Source organism: Strix aluco, chromosome 6 (assembly GCF_031877795.1).
Source record: "Strix aluco isolate bStrAlu1 chromosome 6, bStrAlu1.hap1, whole genome shotgun sequence".
NCBI classification, from domain to species: Eukaryota; Metazoa; Chordata; class Aves; order Strigiformes; family Strigidae; genus Strix; species Strix aluco.
The window spans coordinates 31,656,533-31,673,931 of record NC_133936.1 but is presented as its reverse complement, the minus strand read 5'-3'; positions in this window follow the sequence as shown (position 1 = coordinate 31,673,931).

The window sequence follows — 17,399 nt, the reverse complement described above, 5'->3', positions numbered from 1 at the left end:
CCTTGGAGTCGGTATGTAACTTTTTCCTTTAATCTTAAACTTAAATAATAGGACAGCTGTATTTCACAGGTACTGTTAATAGCTGTGTAACAACAAAAGACTGTAAGGCTCAGCTGAAATGAGGTTCCCTCTTACTGAATACCTTGTATCACCATAGGAAGAGACAATCCCTGCTGTCAAACCTCACAATTTAAAAATGTAAGATAAATACAAAGAATCTTATCACTGTGCCTTTTTAGATGGGAATAGAGGTTAAGGAATTTGTCCAGGTCACCTAGGAATTCTTCAGCAGAACAAAATGAACAAAGATCTTCTGAGTCCTAGCTCAGCAACTTAACTACAAAGCTCTTCTTCTGTTTAAGTGACCGGAAGCAGTTAAGCCAGTATGACTTGTTATCTTTATTCAAACTAACCAAAGTGGTTATTTAAGACCATATATTTTCTGGTGGCTGAAATGCCATTTCTGGGGACCTCTCTGCCATGTTATTTTGTAGTGTTTTAATCAGTTTGATGCCAGCAGTGATGGGATTTACCCCTCTCCAGAACAGCACAGGGCTCAATCCCAAGAATCCATGGATCTGTGACTGATGTTTGAAAGACTGTACGCAGGATCCTCTGTTCCTAGCACCATCAACTAGAGCCCTGCAGGAGACTGGCTTCCCTGGATTGATAGCTGACTGCTGCCAAGGGGGACAAATGCCTATTTCCTCATACAAGTCTCTCACCAAGAGAAGGCTTGTTAGGAGGTGGGAGGAAGGGGAGGTTGCTGCAGAAGTTAAAAAGAGCAGCACAATCCCACTAATCACATATCTAAAGATAGCATTGTTTGAAACAATGAAAACAGACAGGATAACAACCACCACTACTCATTTTCCTTTCCCAGAACATCCTTCCCTGGGAATACATGAGTCACATGGAATAAGTGTCAGGTCTGCATTGCTGTTATATGTAGTGCTGGAACATATACAGTAGTAGTTACTACAATAGATAATTTCTTAATAGTTTACAATGAATAAGAAGAACTCACTTTAAAATTGGACAAAGCAGGCCAAAATTTCCAAGACCAGAGTTTCTTGTGCCACTGCCAGGCTAGCTTCAAGCCTTCCTGGTGACGTGTCATTCCCTAAGAATCCTCACAGCTTAGCATACTGAGAAAGACCTGCATGCTGCTTATTAAAAACCCTACAGGCTGGCCAATCTAATCAAGGAACTGGTATGTACTTCAGTGAGCCCCAGCTTCCACCTACCAGAGGACAGTCGTGCAGACATGGGAATGTGTGTCATAGACATGCAGTGCACATACAGTAACAAGCAATGCGGTATCTACAGTTAAAAGCAGTACATGCTCCTTTGTGAACCATGTATGTCTGGGACCTCCATCCCAGCAGGCTGATTGCTACAGTTCTCATTACTTTTTGTTCATCATCATGAAGCAACAACCTCTAGTGTTTCAGCCCAAGAAATAGTGCAGTTTCCTCTCCACATCAAAGACTCCTCTAATATTAGTGCCTTGCAAAACACAACATCAACTGCTATCCCAGAACTACTTAAAAAGCAAACCAAAAACAAAATCCAAAGCCTCCTCATCATTATACAACTGCAAATATTTTGGTCCCACATGTCAAACAAGCTTAGATTTGACACAGACTTCTAAAGTTTCTGCTGACTTGGCAATCAACACCCCTGTCTCACAAGCTTCTTAATATCCTAAAATTCCACAGCTGAGCAGTGAGAAATGATTTGAGAAGGGATGATGGATTAATTCGTCTCACATATCTGTTTAAGGGAACGACAGGAATGAAATAATTTAAAGCTAAAGGTCTTTGCATGTCTGTCTTCTGAAAGACTCTTTGTATCAAATGCTATGAATTCACGTTACTCTGCCACCAGTGAAGCTTTTGCAATGTGGCAGTGGCAGCAAATAACATGTAATAACTTGTGGTGAACTCTCATGAACATTTAATTTGATGCTAAACACATTTCCAGCAAGGAATAGACAGAGATGTTTTGTAGGTGATACTTTTGTATCACTGAATTGGTATCACAAGTGTCTCATGCCTTCCAGCAGGAGGCTGCAGTATCTGCAATAAATGGATTTTTTTTTATCATGGTTTTTGGCACTTTCTAGAGGCCTCATATTCAGCTAATGGCTCTAGCACAAGTTTACAAACCCAGAGGCAGACTGGATGCTCGGAGAACATTGCCATTCCTCCCAGGGAGTGATTGGAGGTCTGTCAGACCAGCTAGGGGCAACGCAGAAAACTTTCCAGGAACCCACAGAAGTTTTTATTTTTCTGTAACCTTTTAACTGTCTGGCAGGGACTGGAAATTCCTGCTTGCATCAGCCCTAAAGAGGGCTGGCCCATGCTAGTGCCCTGTGAAGAATGCTCTGAGATCCCGAGAAGACCACAGCTTCACATGCAGTCCATGTGCCCTGGAGGCAGCGGTCTCCACTCCATGCAGATGTTTTAATTTGCCACTCTCAAAGCAGATGTGTCAGTAATAGCAAACTTGGGAGGTGACCACACTTATCTCCCTGAGGGACCAACTGCATAAGGAATCTGAGGAGCAAACTCGTGCTTCTGCTATTACAGCAGAGAACATGGCAGAGATGCTTCCTCACCTCTTTACAGTGGCTGTAATCATCACCCTTTAGGTGACTAAGCAGCCACACAGTACTCTCCTGCTCATCTTTGCAATGTCACTAGAAATGCAAGGATTTTGTCTTAACACAGTAAAGAAGCCACACATAAAGGCTCTACATCGAGGCATTTGAGAATTATGTTCATTACATATCATATAATAAGATAAATAATCCTCTTCAGAAATGTTGCTTTCTACCTACAATAATGCTGATCTTATACTTATCAAAAGAACAGTTCTTTGGAAAAAGTGCAGTGAATGAGAAAAGTGCTGCATATTTGCATTCACATATCATGCTGAGATTCTTGGGTATTAAAAATTCTATAACCATTTTTTTTCAAATATCATCTATTGCATCCTTGAAATAGTCAACCTTGTCCAGAGACTTGGGCAGAAACAGAGCAAGCACAAGGTATGTCCCACAGGAATTTATATTCTTATTTCTACGTAGAAGTACAATTTTTCATGTAATTTAAAACAATATTTACCATACTTTCATAAGTATATCTGCACCTCAAATAATCTATGAAAAGTCAGAGGGTTTGATTATCATACATGTGGCTATTGATGATATTTATGATGAAATAAAGACTTGCTCTCAGCACAGAGTAACAGGAAAAGCTCAAATATGGAAAATATCTTTCATGTTACTTTAAAAATCAGTTTTCTCATGATTTTCACTGCTATTTTTAGGGGAAACCAAAGCCCCCAATTTATTTCCCTTTTTTTCCCATGAAAAGGTTTTGGTATTATGTACTCACTTGTTATTTTAGAAGAAGATGGATTCTTTTTTCTTCCTTAAAACCACATTGCTTTGGTAAAAAATAGAGACATATAACAGAAACTGAAAATTCTTGCTAAGAAAAAATAGATCATGATAGGTTTTAAAATTTTTTGACAGGAAACTGTTGGCCAATTCTACTCTTACAAGCTTCTTGGCCCATTATTGGTGAAGAATTTGCTGTCTGAGAGCTGTCAGTGGTTTGTAGTGTGCTTTGTGGCATAAAGAGTATCTCAGCACATTTCAGCAGTAACTTCCTCCTCAAGTTGAGAATTTCAGCAGTGAAAGATTATTTCAATGCTTCTGATACATTTTTCTTCATTGCATCCCAAGAGCAATGGGACAAGAGGAGCTCTGGAATAAATGGATAAGGCTATTTACCTGCAGAATTGAAGATGGCTCTTACCGAGAGCAGATTTCTAATTCCTTTTTAGAAAAAAGGTGAATTCTTTTCTAACACAAGACAGTGCCATATCCTGTTGAGCTGATTACTGCATCTGATGTATTAGTTTATGTAACGAAGGAGAGGTCATTGTATTAGACAGTACTAGCAAATACACTCTGAGTACAGACTTAATATTTGGCTCCAATCTCAGACATTAGATAGGTTTTCAGCCTCCCTCCTGCTCCAGAACACTATGTGCAATGCACATGGGATGGTGGTTTTCAGTGGTCTGCTGCCTAACTGTGCTTTGCCCATGGCTATACACCTTGGAAAAGGCTGTGGCTCTGCACTGCATCCCTGAGAGAAAAAAACTACATGAAAATGTGAGGTGGGAGTCAACTTGTTAATCTGCCTCTCGGTTTGTGTGGCTTTTCATGTGTACTAATGCACCTCCGTGGAGGAGGTGCAGGGTAAATCAGTTGCACTGGAGATGGATTACAGCAACTAATAGCATATTCAAGCTAGCTCTTAATTTTCCTCATCTACTGATAATGACTGCAGTGAACATGCAATAGGACAGACTCCCGCAACTAATCTGTGGAAAAATGTCCTTTTCCTCAAGCATTCTGACATGTTATGCATGTTCTACTCCCAAATGCAGATGACAATTTTCTCTTTTCTACACCTATTTTTCGTAATCGAGTAACTTACTTCACTCCAGTGTTGAATCTGTGTTATTGCCTTTGCTCCCCTTGCAAGCGATATGAAACTGAAAAAGCAGGATTCTAATTGTTGCCAACTGATTCTACCTCAAAACAAGGAAACCCCTGCAAGAAAGTCAGTCCATGCTTCTGCAAATGAAATAAGCTTACCGCATAAAGGGTATAGGGTATAGAAAAAAAAAGTCTGTCTATTATTTTTGTATGAATATTTCCATTACCCCATGACTCTATGCCAAACTGAGTCTCTTTCTCCCTAAGGCCAAATTAAAGTATTCTCACTGGATGGCATGATTTCTTGGTGGTTTTTGTAGCCAGCCCCAGGAAAATTAAGTTATGTGCATTTTAGTCAGAAAGTCTTGTTTCAGGTTCAGCAAAACTGGGAAGTGATTAATCCTCTTTTAAAGTATTCCAGATGAGAACTGATACATAAAAACCCTCCAAACCTTCAAATGGTTACTCTCCAGCAAGGCAGTTCATTGTATAACTGGCTGAAACTGCACATGAGTCAGTAAATAAAGCAGCTAGATTTTTCAGCTCCAATAGAACAGTACATTAATAAAAGATAAAGGAAAGAGATTTAAACTTATGTGTTTCCTAAAGATAAGACAGAAGCAGACACTGTTTGAAACACATCGTATTTTACTGAACTTTGCAGTTGGCTTAAGAGGTAATGAAACATCCATTGGCGGGCCAGTTCTTAGAGGCCAGAGCTACACACAGTAACCTTGAGGAACATAGGCCATGAATCCAGGCAATCCTCTTCTTAAGCACTATATCATATGACCTTTTTGTTATAATCATATAACTCCTTCCAGTACATTCCCAGCATTAGGATTTACATTTAGTGTGGAAAGAACATACATTTATCTGCTATTTTCTCTGATTGCAAACAACAAAGTAAATAGTGCAGGTCAGCAGAGTAGTAGGAGGGAGGTCATGCCTACGCAGACTTCTCAGTATGCCTGCCTGTGGCTACCTTGCCACCAGCCTGCATTCCTGAGCTTCCTCTGTCGCACAACACTAGGGGTATATTTGCAGCTCACAAGGCTATACTTCTGGTCCTCAGAGCTAGCTTGCTATAGCTACACAACGCTGCATTGTGCCATGTAGACATAACTCACATTTCTTGTAATGCAACCTCAGTCCTAGATGGAGTTGTGATGATTACATTTCATCAACCATACTGCTCACAACAATCTAATTATGAAGAAGAAACTTAACAGGGCTCCAAATTCACAAAGGCTGAAACACCTCAGATGTACAGTTGTAATACTTGTTCTCAGTCAACTACCATTGCTTCAGCACTGTGCATTAGTATGCTTTCATGCATGATCCAATCACTACTGGTCAGTAAGAAAGTTCAGCCAGGCCAGTCAGGCAAAGTGGAATTAGAAAGCAGACTGCCATCTGTATGTTGAAAATATTCTTCACCTTTCCAAAGGTCTCATATATACCTTCTGTGGGGAAGAACAGATCTTTTAGAAAGATCTTATTGAAAGAAATTCTCAGCATCTTCATTTTTATACGTGTATAGGATATATTATTTTGTTATCTGAATCTGTTAAAAATCCATAATTGAAATAAACTTCTCAATTTTTTTCCAAAGTAAGGAAAGAAGAAAGAAAAAACTAATAATTTGCATTCAAAGCTTTGATATTCACTTGGCATTCTGCTCTACTTAATGATAGCTCTACAAAGAAACATAGTTACTGTCTTATGTGGGAAAGCATATTTGTGGCTGAGAAAGTGCTGCAAAAATTGCAAAAAGAGCTTTGATAATTTTATACCACATTTTCACCCCAGTTTTTACAGCCAATTCATTTAGTCAAAAGTCATATTTTCTGCTTCTTATTTTTCATTTCATATCCCCTGATTTAATGTTTTAGTTCTGGGCTGAAAATCATTTTGTGTGATGAAAGGTACCAATACACAACTAAGGCTGTAATGCTCTGTGAAGTTTAATTATTTCAGCTCATTCCATGAGAGGGTTCTTGAATCAAAACACAGGTTACATTACACCGCTTTTATGTTCTCAGCTCTCTTCTAACCCAGACAGGCCTCCTTCACTATGTAGCTGCCTTTATCACAGGCCCACTTTCTAACAAATCACTTTTCCACCAGCAAGTTCCCTTGGGATTCAGCGGTTTAAGAAATCTCCTGTTTAGCATCTCACAAAATTCTTCACTGAACATTTCTCTCAAGCTTCTCAAGCTGAACTCTCAATTCTTGCTCTGCAAACAAACTATTTGCTACCACTGGGAAGACTGCTTTTTTCTGTACTATCTCTTCTTTATTTACAGCCTCCTTTGTACCTATCCAAAGGGGGGTGCATTGTCCAGCTGAAGTTCAGACACAGCTTGTTCTATTGTGTTTCATTCCACTTCACTGCAGACTTTTTCCTCGCAGGAGCTAACAAAAAGGCAAGGTTCCAGCTTCTAAATTTTGGGAAGAAAGACCCCAAATGCATCTGATTCAAGCCATTGCAGTCTCTGGGAATTTTTTCTCTTCATTTCAGCAGGTTTTCCAGTGAGCTCTCAATCTACTTCTAGACAAAGCCAATAGATTGTGAACTGTATTACCCTCCATTGCTTCAGCATTTGAGGCTTGCTGATAGAAAACAGACAGTAAGGCTAAACCCTTCAATCATAACACACCTTTTAAGAGGGAGAGGTAAAAGCTGGTCATGAGTGTCTTGGTTTTTGTTGTGTTTCAAATGTCCTTGTGTTGTTGCTGTGGCTGTTGTGTTTCCTATCAGAATGGCCTTTAAACATGTTATTGTGATCTAACTTCTCCTTTTCCTGGGATTTCTTCAGAAGATGTAGAATAAGAGCTTTTACAACTTAATTCAACAGACATGGTTCTCCACTCTCTAACAAGGGCATCTTTCCTCCACTGTGTTAGCCACTAAAGTTAAATATATATTCAAAAAACAAACAAAAAAAAATTTAAAGGGCTTCATTTTTTTCTCTTAGATTATGTACAACTATTTTATTCATTTAACAATTGTAGCCTTGCCTTTCAGGCTGGGTACGACTTTTCTTTTTTTAAATATAGGGAACAAACCAAATCCTTCTGCTTCCTTTATTTTAAAATCTTGCCTTTCCACAGGTCAAACTATCTGTAAGGGAGAATAAAGCAGGACAAGAGTTTATTGCCTGGACTATGGGAATGGGGAAACTGGAGCTCATTCTCTCTTCTGTTACATGTAGGGTCCTGTTAAAAATTGTCTGTTTACATCTTTTGGCTTAATCCCTAACCACATTTCTTGCCTCAGTTTAGCAGAAACTGATGCAAGAGAAATCCAGTTGGAAGAGTCCATCATAACCCTTCAGTTGTGTACCCCTTTTGCCTACGCTAGTGTGAAGGGTATGACTCCCTGTCCAGCAAGGGGAGTGATAAGCTTAGCACTGAGCACTGCTGCTGTTCAAGTGACTTTTTCTTCTTTGGGTTAACAGCAATCAGATCCCCTTCTTTATCATCAGGAGCTGCTATTGAGTTCCAGACTTTTAAACATAAAGTACCTATGATTGAACCCTATTTTTTATTTAATGGGAGAGGAGTTGTCCTACTTGGTTTCTTTAAGCAAGAAATGAAAAGCCAAATGTGACCATTAGTAATCATCAGGATGCTGTATTTCACTTCTATACACCACCACAATTATTTCCTGGAAAAATTAATTGGAGGGGGAATCCCTGCATCAGCTCTGCACAGCCTCCAAACTAAGGAACCCACAACTGCTGGTGCATATTCAGGCAGTCTGTCATGCACTACAGCTGCCATCTGTGACAGCTTAATTTGTGAGAAAAATACAATCAAGGTACCCAAGTCAGCTCCTTAACCTAGCACCTGGTTGCAGGAAAGAGCCCCACATATGTGCTTTCATAGGTAAAGCACACATCATCTTGCCTTAACTCTCCACATCTCCTGGAGATTACATCCAGAGGCTGGGATTGCGATATGACACATTTTAATGCAGAATCACTACAGTACAATCCCCAATGTGATTAGCACAGCTCAGCCTTAGTTGGGATATTATGGCTTAGATTATTCCTGTTAGTTTCCAACTGATCTTGGAACGCAAGTATTACATCTGATTTTAATGAAACTCTAGACTTCGTTGTTTTCAGTCAGCTAATGAAATAGTTGAACCTTCCCATGACTTGCTGTAATTATAACAAAGGCTGTGCATTATCATGAACAATGCTAACCTCTTTACAAGATGTAAAATTAATCCTCCAGTACTTGTGGACTGATATGTTTGGAAATGTAAACTGAGGAGTGAAAAAAAATTAATGTTACCCTGGTGAAATGTGAACCTACCTGGGAGTGGGACTTTCACTCAGTACACTCTGGCACAGCCTCTTGGTTACATGTAACTTTATGTTAACAGGAAAAGTCATTTTAAAATCTGTTTTGCTCACGAAAGCCTCAAGCACATACACCATTTCATCACATTTACAACATCATTTTAAAGCACTTGTGAAAAAACAGAAGTGCATTATAAAAAAAAAAAAAATCAAGGTGGAGACATCACCAAGGCCTTGAAAGGAATTTCTTGTTTTCAACATGCAAAGAAAGTTTGCATTTGCAAGAGCTTTTCCAAAGACTGGCAAGATGCTGTACTTTCAAGACTGAAAATAATTTCCATTGGGTGGCTTGTTTGCTGGCTTCTGTAAAACAGCTTGGTGGTCCCAGGACAGCCCTTGCTGGACTAACGTTCTTCACACAAAAGCCACGACTGTAATTGGCATTAACTGTAATTGGCATTAACTGTTCCCTGCTTTGGCAGCCTCATCTGAGAAACCAAAAATCAAATACACAATGTGGACTGAATTGCCCTTAATGGCTCCTCCAGATCAGGGCTAAGGGTACATTGAGGGCAAGGAATTGCATTTGTTTGTGGAGACAGGCAGAGAACTGCAATTTCTTCCACTGTCCAGTCTGCAGAGAGATTAAAGGGCCACTGAGTGATCAATCAAGAGACAGAGCACTATTAGATCCTCTTTGGAGAAATGGGGCATTTTAGTGGCAAGCACCAGGAAGCCTCTCTTCACCGCTGAGCTGCAAGGTGGTCTTGGTCATATCAATCTCTGTGCCTTCTGGCATATGTACATCTGTTTTAAAATATCACCTCTCTCGCAAAGCATCCACAGATGGAAAGGGCTGTTTAAATACTAGCAAACTCTAGGACAGGGTTTCTCAAAATTTAAAATATTTTTTAACTCCTGGGGTGGGGATGTGGGAAGAACAAGCATCATCCTGTGCAAATCTACCCTGTTTACAAACCAATACAAACTTGAAAGGGTTCAATCTTTTACCTCTCATTCTCAGTGTTCTGTTTCTTTGCTTGTGGGCAAAGGTGTCCGTGCATGGTTTTTTCACACTTTCAAAGACTGTCAAGGGTCCAGAGATCAAAGGTTGATAAGCATAGGTGCTGACCTATAATAAAATCCTTACTGACAGAAAGAACCAGGAGCGAATGAGGCTGAACCAGGTTTGTTCTTGCCAAAGCTTGCAACTATGTTGTTTGCAGCTGCACCAGTGGCTGATAACCACTGCTACCAACAGCTCGCTTTATACAGTAAGCAAACTCTAGCCATGGAAAAACAAGCTATTTTGCATTAAAGTATTTTAAAACCACAGTGACTTTCTCCTTCCCAGTAAGTAGAGGTAGGGATCAACTACACAGGTCCAGTGACATCAAAGAAGCAGTACAAAACCATTCTGTCAAAAAACATTGTCTCCAAGGACTGCTGCTGCTCACGGGTGTTCACAGGCAGAGCTCCATGTTAGCACAGGTCCATTGGTTGCACATAGGCCTGAGGTGATGAAATTTTGACTCTAGATTTTTGAGGGTTACCAGTGAGAACAAACAGGCTGTACTCTCAGTTCTCTTTCCACCCAGTTAAACAGTTATATACTAGTATTACGAAAGATTTTTACCACAGCCTTATAACTATATTCTTTCCTTAAAAAAATTCCCTACAGTTTTCAACAACAGCACAGTTAAGGACTACTCCTTCAAATGAATTATGAACATTTGCAGATGGAAAATCCAAATGCTATTACATCAAAAAGTACAGGAGAGGTTCACGCATCCCTACATCAGAAGATTGAATATATGCCTTTGCCCAGTCTGCTTATGCCTTCATACCCAAGATCATTCAAATAGTATTTGTAAATGCAGTATGAACACCCTTCTGTCTTGCCTGCTCTGTATTTTCACACAGACACACATACATACTAACACCCCAGGCACTCAGTCTGAATTACTAATTTCAAATGCAAGCAAACCAGCTGTTGTCAACTACTCACTTGTACGGCCATGTCACTGAGGATCCCAAAGTATGGGATTGCTGTTGTGTTAGGCTTTGCACAGGTACGGAAGAAAACAGTAACCTGTTTCAAAGAATTTCCAGGACATAGCTATACACCTTTTAAATTTCACAAACTCCCAGGCTCACAAGAAACAGAAACAACTACGGATAAGCCAACAGTGGTTACCAGTATTTAAGGCAGACTCCTTAGACTTTCATAGATGTAAAGTTGTGGCTGTTTCCTAACGTCAGTTAACCAACTCCTATTTAAATCAAAAGCACCAGCACAACTCTATAGCCCAAGCTGGATACCATTTCACTGATGCAGTCCCTTTCCTGTTATGTCATTCCATTTGGAAACATGAAGAGGAGTTGATCTGGAATAGATCACGTCCCTCTAATATTAAAATCTTACTAACAAAAGTATGGAAATTGCAAGTTTTTGGGGGTGAAACAGACAGTTATCAGGTAATCCTATACAGGTAGCAGAGGACTGTATTCAGAAGGAAACTTGTAAATATTATTGCTCTATCAGCACTTAGGATTGCCCTCATCACCATCAAGTTCATATTTCCCCTTCCCTGGAATTGAAGACATGTTCTTGTAGATTAGTTAAAAGTCTTGCAGTCATTTCTGTCTTATGCAATATATTAATTCTCTCTCTCCACAAATGTGATGGAAGTATTTTTGTTGAAATTTTCCATATAGTCACCTTTGTTCTGTGGTCTGCTATGGAAGAAAATAAAATTTTCAAGGTAGAAGTCTCTCAAATTTTGAAGTCCCTAAAAAATGGGATTCATAATTTGAAGAATTGGGTGACTTCACTACAGTTATTGCAACAGTTCCAGTTGTAATACTCTTTCAGTTCAGCAAGGAACTTATTTACTCTTAGGAAGCTCCCAGATGGTGTCACCGAAAAGGTTCCAAATCTACTGCATAATGGCTAATCTACCCACCAAATTAAAAGAGCTCCAAACGTAAGCTAAACCAGAGTTCCTCCAATCTTAATATTTAGAGCAACAGTCTTACTCTCCAAATGATCGATGTACATATAAGATGTATAATGGGTGCTGTAGAATAACAACTTCATGCCCGTATTAATAGGAAAATACAAATAACGAGCCTATGGCCTGGCCTTTCATAAAACAAAATTATTTTCCCTAGGATTAGGAACTTCCCTTCTTTTTCCTCCTCTGGCCTATTTTATGGTATTTTTTTCTGCTAAATAAATTGTAGATAAAAAACCACTGATTTATAATAAAAGGAAATAAATTTCTTTTATAAAACTAGCAAAAAAGGGCAAGCCTTTCATGATACCCTGCAGACACTAGACTACATAATTATAGATATTTAGATGGAGCTTTCTGTGGCAGGGAATGCCAAGCACAAAAGGGGCTTGCTCGCTGTTGCTACATAGCTTCTACCATACAAGGCATCATAAATAATCATGGCAATACTTCCTGTCAGTGATGGTAGCCAAGAGTTTCTGCTTTTGACTTCTAGTGATCATGTGGCCATGAAGTTCACCTTCGAGGGTTATCTTCCCATACACAAAACAAAGCAACGTAAGGTTGCTATTCCTTGGGGCTCACTTTTCTCTAGCCAGCTTGATATAGGCCATTTCAAAGTTAATTAAAACATCTTAAATCAGCTCCTGCCACTCAACTTAAGTATAAACTGAACTAAAACACCTTAAGAAACCTTGCACCAGAAAACTGGTAAGTCAATAAGGAGAAGAGATGTAGCATTTCTGTGTGAAGAAATGTTTCCATTTGCATAACTGGTACCGCTGAGGCCTGCAGGCAGTAAACTGGTCTCTGTATTTCTCAAGAGACTGATGAGTGTTTGTTCAAAGAATTTCTTTTCTTGACTGATCAGTCTTACTCCTTGGTAAGGAATAACAGAATGAGTGGCGTTGGAAGGCACGTCTGGATATCACCTAGTCCAACACTGCTTCTCAAAGCAAGACCAACAGAGCAGGTTGTCTAGGACCTTTTCCTGAGATGTAAATACCACCTCTTCTTCTGTCACTACTACAAAAGCCACCAGGTATGCAGAACAAAGGAAGAAAGACTTTGGGAGTATTTTCTTAACCTAAGCTCTCTTTATGAATCTGTAAGTTAGAGAAGTGAGGGATTATGCTTTTCCATTCAGTCTGCTGTAGACAAATACTTTGATGTCCACCCTGAACACAGCAAGCATTACTGATAACACGAGCTCTGTCAAAGCTGTTAGCAAGAAATCAATAAACTTCCTTATGCTTAAGACCATGAGAGATACAGGAGTCAAGTGGATAAAGCTGAGCACTCAGAAGCCTGTTGATTAGTGTTCTGTTCCTAGTTCATATCAAGTTACTTCAAAATATGTGCTGTACTGTAGAGTGTTTTGAGATCCCATGGATACAACAGTCCTCAGTCCCTTTCAGACACATACTAAGTCACAGCAGGTCATGAAATGCTGTTAAAACTACATTGCACCCCTGAAAACATGATGCATGAGCCATTTTTTTTAAACTGTGCTTATTATCAGATTATACAAAATTACATGCAGAGAAAATTATACTTCATTAGTTAACTCTGCATAAATGATGCAAAACTTCTCAGAAAGATAATTCCTAAACAATGCTACAGCTTGTTGTAGTCTGAAAAGCCCATCCAGCCCATCTCGAGCAAGTACTAAAATAAACCTAGAAAAGTTCTGCTTTCATGAATGTTGATTTTTTTATATCCAATTTATTTGCTTGTATCTTATTTATTAGGCTGTTTCAAAATGCAAAATTTAATGATCCTTAAGAGAATCGTAACTGATAGGTGACACCCTCATGCAGCATCTGCTGATTAGAACTGACTTCTACATAAATAGAAGATCTACTTTAAAAGAAATGTTGTAGTCAAAAATATAATATCATTAACTATAAACACAGAAGTTACCATTAGCAAGATAAGCAGTTTAGGAAATTAACTTAACAATGACTGGAGACATTTATAATGGTTATGCTAACTTTTCATCAAACAATACTAGGTTTCTAATAATATGTAAGGAACCTCTATTCCTCACATTTTCATTAAACTACAGACAGATGACTCTATATAGCTAAGCCGTCTGCTAAGCAATCAGCTGTGGAAAAGATCTGACTGGTTCCCTTAAAGTAGGCTAGCTAGAGATTGGCTAGCTAGAGACTTTTTTTCCTCTAGTTTTTAGGCATTTCCTTGAGTACTATGAAAGCACTGCAGCTACTCTTGAAAGAAAGTTTGAGACGCCCTATGCTTGTAAGTGGATTTTCAAGAGACAGAGAAGTTTGACTTTTTCGGGGGACAAAAAAATGAAGAGGCTGATTTTAGAATTAAAGTAAGCAGCCTACAAAAATATGTAGTGATAGATACTGAACAGTAATACGATCACATTTCATGAGTTGCAGAGTGCTTCTGTGTGAATTTCTCCTGTTTTCTTGTGAAATGGGGAGAGATGGAAAGCTACTTCCAACTTTCATCTAACCTAGCAGTTGTTCTGCACATGCTTATGCACAGCCTCAAACTGGAGCTTATGACAGTTGTGAAAATTATTTGAACTTTGCCTCCTGAGAAATGTAACTGAGTGACAAGCAGGCAGTTTTTCCTCTTTAATTAAGAATGGCCAAATTTAAAAAAAAATAAAGGTCCCTCAGTGTCATTTCTTCTGACAGGCACATCCAAATTTTGATACCAGTATCGCCTTCATGCTGAGAGAGAACAGGAGGCCATAATATTGCATGTTTGGCAACAAAGCAGAGGATGAAATCTTTGCCTATACTACGTTTAACCTTTAAATATAAATAAACACGCCAGTCATGAAACAAAAGTGCACGAGACAAGTTTCCAGGGTTCTCTGACTGATTAGGAATTCATCTAAATTGAAATCAAAGCAGAATATCTTTTTTTCAGTAGTTTATACAGATTCATTTACATAGCACTGGCCTTCAATATACCATCCACTATATATGCTAGCAATCATAGAATCACAGACTGGTTTGGGTTGGAAGGGACCTTAAAGATCATCTAGTTCCAACTGCCCTGCCATGGGCAGGGACACCTTCCACTAGACCAGGTTGCTCAAAGCCCCGTCCAACCTGGCCTTGAACACTTCCAGGAATGGAGAACTGTCATGGTTTGAGCCCAAAGGGAAACTGAGCACTGTGCAGCTGTTCACTCACTCCTTCCCTCCTCAGGAATGGGAAGGAGAAAATAAAGCAAAAGGCTCAGGAATTGAGACAAGGACAAGGAGGGATGACTCACCCATTATGGTCATGGGCAAAAGAAAGATTTAAATCTTAAAACCACCTTCCGTCCACCCCTCCCTTCTTCCCAGGCTCAGCTGTGCTCCCGATTTCTCTACCTCCTTCCACTCAGCAGCACAGGGGGGCAGGGGATAGGTGTTGTGGTCAGTCCTTCACATGTTGTCTCTGCTGCTTCTTCCTCCTCAGGGGGAGGACTCATTGCACTCTTCTCCTGATCCAGTGTGGGGTCCCTCTCATGGGAGACAGTCCTCCATGAACTTTCTCTGACATGAGTCCTTCCCATCGGCTTCAGCTCTTCCTGAACTGTTCCAGCGTGGGTCCCTCCTATGTGTTGCAATCCTCCCAGCACCAAATTAAAACAGCAGGGGCTTCCAACAGATCCGGGCAAAGCCACCTGCTCCAGTATAGGGACCTCCATGGGCTGCAGGTCAGCATCTGCTCCACTGTGGACCTCCATGGGCTGCAGGGCACAGCCTGCCCTCTCACCATGTGCTGCAGGGGAGTGTCTGCTCTGGCACATGTCCCCTTCTCATTTCTTCCACTGACCTCTGTGTTCACAGAGGTGTCTCCCTCACAACTCCTTCTCACAACTACCACTCCTCCTTCCAGGTTCCACTTCTTAAATACGTTATCACAGAAGGGCAGCCATCATTGCTAATTGACTGGGTTTTGGCCAGACATGGGTCTGACTTGGAGCTGGGGGAACCTTGAGAAGCTTCACACAGGGCACCCCTGCTGTAGACCCCTACCCTGCTAGCAAAAACCCCCACCACAGATGTAACCCCAACACAAACATCCACAACCTCTCTGGGCAACCTGTTCCAGTGTCTCACCACCCTCACAGTGAAGAATTTCTTCCTTACATCTAATCTAAATCTACCCTCTTTCAGTTTAAAACCATTAGCCCTTGTCCTATCCCTACACTCCCTGATAAAAAGTCCCTCCCCATCTTTACTGTAGCCCCCTTTAACTACTGGAAGGCCACTATAAGGTCTCCCCAGAGCCTTCTCTTCTCCGGGCTGAACAACCCCAACTCTCTCAGCCTGTCCTCACAGGGGAGGTGCTCCAGCTCCCTGATCATCTTCGTGGCCTCCTCTGGACCCGCTCGAGTAGGTCCATGTCCTTCTGATGTTGGAGGCCCCAGAGCTGGACACAGCACTACAGGTGGGGTCTCATGAGAGCAGAGTAGAGGGGGAGAATCCCCTCCCTCGATCTGCTAGCCACACTTCTCTTGATCCAGCCCAGGACATGGTTGGCTTTCTAGGCTGTGAGCGCCCATTGCTGGCTCACAGTTTTCCATCCACTAATACCCCCAAGTCCGTCTCCGCAGGGCTGCTCTCAATTCACGCTTCACCCAGCCTGTTTTTGTGCTTGGGATTGCCCCGACCCATGTGCAGGACCATGAGGTTTGCCTGGGCCCACCTCTCCAGCCTCTCCAGGTCCCTCTGGATGGCACATCCCTTCCCTCCAGTGTGTCGACCACACCACACAGCTTGGGCTCATTGGTGAACTTACTGAGTGTGCACTTGATCCCACAAGTCCCCCGTGTCACCAACAAAGATGTTAAACAGCACCAGTCCCAACACCGACCCCTGAGGAACGCCACTCGTCACTGCTCTCCACTTGGACATTGAGCTGTTGACCACAACTCTTTGAGTGTGACCATCCAGGCAATTCCTTATCCACTGAGTGGTCCATCCATCAAATCCATGTCTCTCCAATTTAGAGACAAGGATGTCATGCAGGACAGTGTCAAATGCTTTGCACAAGTCCAGGTAGATTACTTCAATTGATCTTCCCTTAGCCACCAGCGCTGTAACCCCGTTGTAGAAGGCCACCAAATTCGTTAGGCATGATTTGCCCTTAGTGAAGCCATGTTGGGTGTCATCAATCAACTCCTTATTTTCCATGTGCCCTAGCAGAGTTTCCAGGAGGATCTGCTCTATGATCTTGCTGGGCACAGAGGTGAGACTGAGTGGCCTGTAGTTCCCTGGGTCTTTCTTTTTTCAGTGATACAGCACATCTTCCCATGATCAGATAGTTGGAAAATATAAGGAAAAGAATGAAGAATAATTTTTAATTAAATCAGCCATGAAAGTATGAAAAAAGCCTCTGGTAGCCTACTTTCTCATTTGCTTTTTAAGAAGATTAAATTATTTTATTTTATTTTTTCTCAGTTGGGAGAATTACTAATACTAAATGATGGGTAGCCTGGTTGGATAATCACAGAAGTATCTTTATAGAAGCTATTTGTATTAGTATATACTTTAAAAAGCTC